This window comes from Salvia splendens, chromosome 4, assembly GCF_004379255.2.
Source record: "Salvia splendens isolate huo1 chromosome 4, SspV2, whole genome shotgun sequence".
Classification (NCBI taxonomy): domain Eukaryota; kingdom Viridiplantae; phylum Streptophyta; class Magnoliopsida; order Lamiales; family Lamiaceae; genus Salvia; species Salvia splendens.
Window position 1 is genome coordinate 14,253,656 of NC_056035.1, and position 7,912 is coordinate 14,261,567.

Sequence of the window (7,912 nt, forward strand, 5' to 3'; positions counted from 1 at the left end):
TTGGTCAAATAAGTCATCGATTCTTGGCAGTGGGTACTTATTCTTCAAGGTCAACTTGTTGAGCTCACGGTAGTCGATGCACATCCTCATCGTTCCATCCTTCTTCTTCACGAATGACACAGGCGCTCCTCACGGTGACACACTAGGTCAAATGAATCCCAAATCTAGTAATTCTTGCAACTGAATCTTCAACTATGCCAACTCTTTAGGGGCCATTCGGTATGGCGCCTTCGATACTGGCGCAGATCCTGGTTCCAAATCAATAGTGAACTCTAATTGTCTGTCGGTTGGCGGTCCAGGCAAAGCTTCTGGAAAACACATCAAGAAAATCTCGTACTACTGACACTTCTTCCACTCTCAATTCCTTCCTTTCCTCTCCGTTCAAGTACACAAGATACGCCGGACGCCCTTTCCTTATCATCATGGTTGCTCGCAATGCGGAGATTATAGAGGTTTGTCGATTTAAAGAAATCCCATACAAAAAAGTCGGCTCGTCGCCAGGGGTTTGAAAAGAAATTTGCCTCTAGCTGGTGTATCACTTTTACGCATGTCTGAGTATAGAAACTTATTCCCCCGTGTACATTCGAAAAGCTCAACCCCACCCTTTTCTCCAAGTCTAGTATCAAGAACTCGAAAATTGATCATGCAGTCTTACTTGGATATGAACTGAATTCAAAATTGTAGCAACACTGCTGAAGGTGTCTTAATCAGAAAGGTTGTAGAATTAATCAAGAAAACAAGAACAACACTTCTAGTTCGACTCTTTTAGATCTCATCACCAACTTGCAGAAATTGGTTCGAAAAAAAAATATAGCAGGGTCTAAGTTTCATTGATCTTGATCATGTTCATTCTGGAAATTAAGGTTTCAAATAAACTCATAAAGATTGAGACTTTACTTCTGACGAGAGCTCGAAAGAATATGAGATAGGCCTTGAAAACAGGATGAAACTGAATCAGGTCTCAAATTCCATAGTAGGCTGCCAATTAAGATATTTCAATTGTCAAATTAAATTTGCAAAATTTTGGCATCAATGAATGATGGTTCAAACATGTCATGACATGAGATGGTCAATCGTGTAAGGATTTAGAAGCATAGACAATTTCATGAGGTAGCATTGATCATGGTTCGACGACATCATGTTACTGAATAATGATGTCACATCAATGGATTCACAGGGTTGCAACCAACGTGAAGTGAACTTTTTTTTAGGAAGATCGGCTAAATCAACCACATTAAGGAAAAAGAGACACAATAGTCTTAACTTGGTGTTGCAGAAAGAAAATCATTGAGCATGAAACAATATGTGTAGTGAAACTGAGCGAAAAATTTCACTTCTGCAAGGAAGAACTTGCCGCATGCATAGTTACGAAATAAAAAGGTGTACAAAAGTTCCAAGAAGAATATTCCATCCTTTGAAGAAACATGTTTGGGAATGGGATCGTACTGAAGGTCATAACTGCAAACAACTTTTAGAAATGAAGTTCAAAGGCGGAAGTTCATAAATTCAAAATATTGTCCTTACGAAAGATGAATCAAAGAAGACTACTAATCAAGATGTCCAAAAATGACGAAGGCAAACACAAATTTTCAAGAACTGAAAGTGAGTCATGATTCGATATAGGAAAAGAAATAACGTGCAATAATTGCGAATTGTGAGTCAAACAAGGTCGTAAATAGACAAGGGCTCACCGTTAATTGAAAGATTCCAAAAAGAATTTCTTATAATCCAAGTAAGTACTGCTGATTAAAATCATTCATTCTAGCCACGAGGGTCACACTCTCTCGTTCATCTTTCTGAGGCCGAACATGGTAACATCGTTCTACGAAACTGCGGATTCCAAGTTGAGATTCATCGTGTCGTTACAACTAATAACAGTAGTCGAAAGCCATATCTTCATATATTCCTTGCACATGATAATCGTCATTTTCTTAAAACGTTGTAGTTATACTCGCGCTCTCAACATGATATAACGGTCGTTTTCACCGCATCGCCACTTTTGACCGAAGATCGGATTTATCTATTAGATCGCAGGTATGATCTCTACATCCGTTGTAGGATCATTTCGCATCTCTTCTTGCTTCGAACATTTTCTCGTTTGGAACATCTCTTCAATTTGCACTTCTTCTTTTCTTAAACTCTTTATCATATGCTACGTCCTTTCGCATTCTCCTTGTTCTCGTCATTCAGGGAAAAACGATTCTGAATTTGTAATCATTCGATAAAGTTCGAGTTCACACCACATATTTCCATTTGTCCTATCACTCGGAAAAGTGATCTTGCAGTTGTCAACAACTAACTTCGATATCATTTAATATAACATACTTCTTAGGCACTCTATGTTCGCATACAAAGTTCATAGCGTCATTCCAAGAAATAGAAAAAGTTTCATGGTCCACCGGTCTCCATCCTCTATCTCGATAATTTAGAAATTTCTCCCCACTTTCCATTCTCGTTCGTTTGCATCGCTCGGGAAAGCAATAGGTGAGTTTTCAATTTAGAACTACGGTCCGCGTGGTCAACTAGTCTACATCTTCGGCACTCTAAGTTCACGACACATTTCATCATCTCGTAGAGAACAAAATATCACAACAAGTACTATAACACACAACATTTTCACATATCAAAGCAAAACACTTTCACACTTCACATTATCATTCAAAACTTTTGAAATAAAATTTTCTTCAGACTCTCACACTTTCCTCTAAATTTTCACATTTCAATTTCAACTTTAGAGTAAAAGTTTTTTTTTGACTCAAAACTCAAAACATACTTTCACATCAACTTTCATCACTCGTATAAAACACTCCATAGAATAACGCTTCATACTTCGCACCCCATAACATATATAACATCACACTTCCATGGCTAAATTTTCCAATCGAAAAGGTTTTTTTTTTTTAAAACTTAATATTTTCCATTGATCAATTAATTTTTCCCAAAAGAAAGAACTAACATGTTTTCATTTAAAGTTTTTTTTTTTTCAACAACCTTCCACAACATAAACATTTTTTCTCAATCAAACTCCACTAGAACAACGAGCCATTAATGTTACAAAACATCATAACACATTTGTATTCCAAACAAAACACTCATGCACTTCACATATATGTTTGAAACAACATTCTTAAATTACTCATTTATTTTCTAAATTTTTTTTTTACATTCTCAAAACAACTCATCAACTTTCGTCCTTCATGTAAAACACTCCATCATCCTATGTTCACATGCTCACGTCGTAGTACTTTCACACATATAAAACATACTTAGTCATCATACTAGTTTTGCTCATGCTCCATATAATCACATCATAACAATATCATGATCAACATACTTCAATCACGTCGTAGTACTTTCACACATATAAAACATACTTATGTCAATCATGCACATACTTCACATATATAACACGTGCTTACATTTTCATGTCAATCGTACTCATATTCCACATAATCATATCATCAAAATTCATCTTCACGTATAACATTCATTCACATGCGTACACTTGCCAAAACATCCTCATCATATCATCATCAATTTCATACATCGATCTCACATTCTTTCAACAACTTAAAACATACCTCACTTTCTTTGGTTGAGCGTGATGCTTTGGATGTTGAGCCTTCGTGACACTTCCAGTTTAAGGTTTACTATTCTAGACTTAAGGTGAAAGAAGACTCTCGGACCAGAGCAAAAGAACGAAGCTCTGATACCACTCTGTCACGACCGCCCATGCTAGGGGTGTTACAAACGAGGCGATCGTGACCAAGGGACAAACATTTAAGAATAACATTTAAGGATTTCAGTTCATAAGAAAGACTCAATTAGCTTAAAAGAATTTTAGTTCAAAATATATATAGCAGCGGAATTAAGGTTTCAAAGAGAGTCAAGGATGACGCCTATGTATGAAGACACAACGCATCCAAATTCCCTATGCCGACTCAACATCCACCGCAACATCCCGCTCAACCTGCACATAGGGAAAACACATGCAGGGCTGAGTACTTGTTGTACTCAATGGGCTCATGCCGAAAACATTTTCATAAAACAGTTATGTCATCCATACCAGTGATCTCGAGTTTTATGAAGTTAAGAAATATCACGAGAACACAAAAATATTTCAAAGTCTGGCCAGACAATCAATCTCCCCACTTTCTCATCAATCATTCAATCACATTCTCTTTCCATAGTGCGACGAAAGTGTGGCCACACTATTCGCCCACGAGACCGGCCGACTAGCAAGGACGGCTCACGATCCCATCTGTGTACACTAGCCTGATAGGGTTTGCGGCCCTACTCAGACCCGAATTCGTTTCATTCATAGCCCTATAGCCTAATGGAGCGCACTCACAAACTAGGCATCAGGCACAATCTCATCATCAAAACAAACATGGCATGAAATAACACTTTAAACCACCCTTATTACACCATAATCATACTTTTGAAAGCGTAAAAGAGTTTAGTAAAAGAAAGCCCACCTCGTTTGCTTAAACCATTCAATATCCATTTAAGGCAACCCTCGTTCCTCGAGCTCACGTATACTCAATCACCCTTGACAACGACAAAACAGATCAGCCTTTCGTAAACTTATATTATCATGCATGTCCTATCGTTCCTTTTATCATTCTCTTACCCATATATAAATCATGTATATCACTTATAACATAACAATATAGTCATCTTGTAAAGATAAAAATTTGGCAGAACTGCGCAACCATTTTGTAAAAATCATTAAAAATTCACCCGACTTCCGTTGGGGCTAAAACTTTACCAAAATGCAGTAGACTCATCAAATAACTTCCAGTTTAAATTTCATATCAAAATACCCCCTTTTGGTCGGTCAATTCGGAAACGTAACCTACTGGTCGAGAAAACATTTTCTGGCAGAATTGCACAGTCAACTTCAAAAATTCACCAAAAATTCATCCTTCCTCATATGACGCTAAAATTTGGTCACGACACATTAGACACATTCAAGTTCACCCAGTTAAAATTTCACACCGAATCATATCATTTGGTCAGTCAAAACATTTATGCAACTCTCTGATCGGAATATAAAATTCTAGCAGCACTGCGCAGTTCATTTGAAAAATTCACCGTAAATTCATACGATGTCCAATAAGGCTGAAATTTTCACAAGACTCAGAAGACACTTAAAATTTTCATCTAGTTCAAGAATCACATCAAACGGAGGTCATTTGGTCGGTCAAACAGATTTCGAAACATTCTGGCCGAGAGCACACGTTACTGGCAGAATTGCGCAGTCGACTTCAAACATTTTTCAAAAATTCATTTTTCGACAAAAAGGGCTGAAATTTATACGAGACACAGAAATCACCTTGAAATTTACTCAGTAAAATTTTCGTATCAAAATTCGACCGTTTGGTCAGTCAAATACACGTCGGAATCCAATGTCCGAACACCACAAATTTCATACTCAAAATTTCGAAATTTGAGTTTCTTCCCCAATCATCCAAACAAAATTTTCTCATGCTTATAACACACAATCATGCTTGATAAGACTCTCTTAACATGTTTGCACATAAACTTAGATCATTTACCAAGGATTCAAATCAAACTTCACACAACTTAATCAACAATCGCATAACTATCAAAGTTCTCAAGCAAACTCACTTTCCCACCGATTAACTTTGCGATCTATGATTCCTACACCCTCTATATGCATGTAGGATTCAAGAATAAAGTTTCAATGAAGGAGATGAGAAGAAAATCTTAGTTATACCTTCTTGAATCAAGAAAAACGAACGGTAGAACAAACGTTGACACGATTCGTCCCTCTCCCTTCACCGCTGCCACCGCTGCCACGAATCCGCAGTCGCGGTCCGCAGCGCCGCCGTCCACCGTCGCCGCCTCCGGCGGCGCTCTCTCTCTCTTCTAACTCTCGGTTTTCCTTCTCTCGTTTTCTCTCTCTCGGATTTCTAAATTGACGTCAAAGAAATGAAATGAAAGGAGGTGCTATTTATAGAAAAAATTTATCATAAAAGACAAAAATTCACGTCTTTTCGTTTCGATGTGACGCGTAATTAATGTGGCGTTGAAAAACGTGCCTGATGTGACGCGATTCTTATCTAATTGGAAAACGTGCCTGATGTGACGCGATTCTTATCCAATTGGAAAACGTGTCTGATGTGACGCGGTTCTTATCCAACTTTTCGTCTCGATTTGTTGTCGAAAGTGTATTTGATACGTGGTTTATTCTTTCGTGTAGGTAACGATTTAGCGGGTCGTTACATTCTACCCACCTTAACAGAAATTTCGTCCCGAAATTTGATCGTCTTACATAAACAACTCGGGGTACTTTTCTTTAATTCCATCTTCTAACTCCCACGTGGCTTCCTTGGAACCATGGTGTTTCCAACACTTTCACGAATGCTATCGACTTGTTTCGCAACTCTTGTATCTTCCGATCTAGGATTGCCTCTGGCCTTTCCTCGTAGCTCATGTCGGGTTTTAGGATCACTTCTTCTTGACGAATCACATGCTTAGGGTCAAACACGTACTTGCGCAACTGCGACACTTGGAACATGTTGTGCACATTCCCAAACTGGGAGGTAACGCCAAACGATACGCTACAGGACCTACTTCATCGATAAACTCGTACGGTCCTACAAAGCGCGATTTCAACTTTCCCTTCATTCCAAACCTCACAACTTCTTTCGTCGGGGATACTTTCAAGAACACTTTGTCACCAACGTCGAATTTGATTTCCGTTCGACGCACGTCAGCATACGACTTCTGCCTATCTTGAGCTTCCTTGATCCTTGCGCGGATTTGATGCACAATTTCGGTCATTTCCTTTATAGCGTTGGGTCTTAACATCTTCCTCTCGCCAACTTCATCCATATATAGTGGGGATTGACACTTCCTGCCGTATAAAGCTTCATACGGAGCCATATCGATCGTCGCTTGGTAGCTATGTAGAGTTACATATAGTTGGAATATAACATTTTTAGATTTCCACTTGTCAAATATCTATTTGTTGGACATACCACCTCATTATGCCATTTGGTATGTTCGGACTATTGAATTTTTTCTCATAAGCCAACTTCTACTAATTAATTTTTAATTATCTTAAATTATGTCGTTATGGGTGAAAATAGAAGTTTAATTAGAAATAAAAATATTAAATTGAATAAAAAATTCATAGAGGGAGCAATGTTCAGTTCGAATATTTACTTCAATTTAATCAGACTTAACAATTAATATATTAAAAAAATCTTATTTTGACATAATTATATCTTCAGCCCAAATTTCTTATCCCAAACTAACTACTACTCCTACTCCTACTATCTTGCTATATCATGGAGTATTCATCAAACAAAATAAGCCCTAAAATATGGATTTTATTTAACGAAAAAGTGCCCCCAAAAAATGAAATAGATGTACACACATATCAACTAAATTTGTTCTCATTCGAAAAATCAAAATATGAACTTAAAATAAGCCTTAAAAAGTAGTAACAAATGTAATGGGAATATTTCAAATTTCCTGAAATAGGCAGAACATTATTAACATTTAATTTTCGTTTGATGCTATTTTTAGTAATTTCTTTACGGTTTTCAGTGAAATTATGTCAAATTATGCCATCACAACTTACCAAAGTTTGCCACAGTCATCACTTCGCCACGTCAGCTGACAATATAGGAAAACTCTAAATTAGGTGAGGTGACTCTCCATAGTAGTAACGCAATTCGGTAAGTAAGTTACTAGTACTAATTTACAATGTATTATTTGAAAATTAGTAAATAAAATATTTTCACCCCAAAATATTATAGTATTTACTTTATTAAAAATTTAAGTCTAATTAAATAGTACGACTGTAGTTTGTATAGGATTTAACTGAAGAAGGAACCAAAGAGTTGTGATTAAATTTTAAATCTCATATCCATTT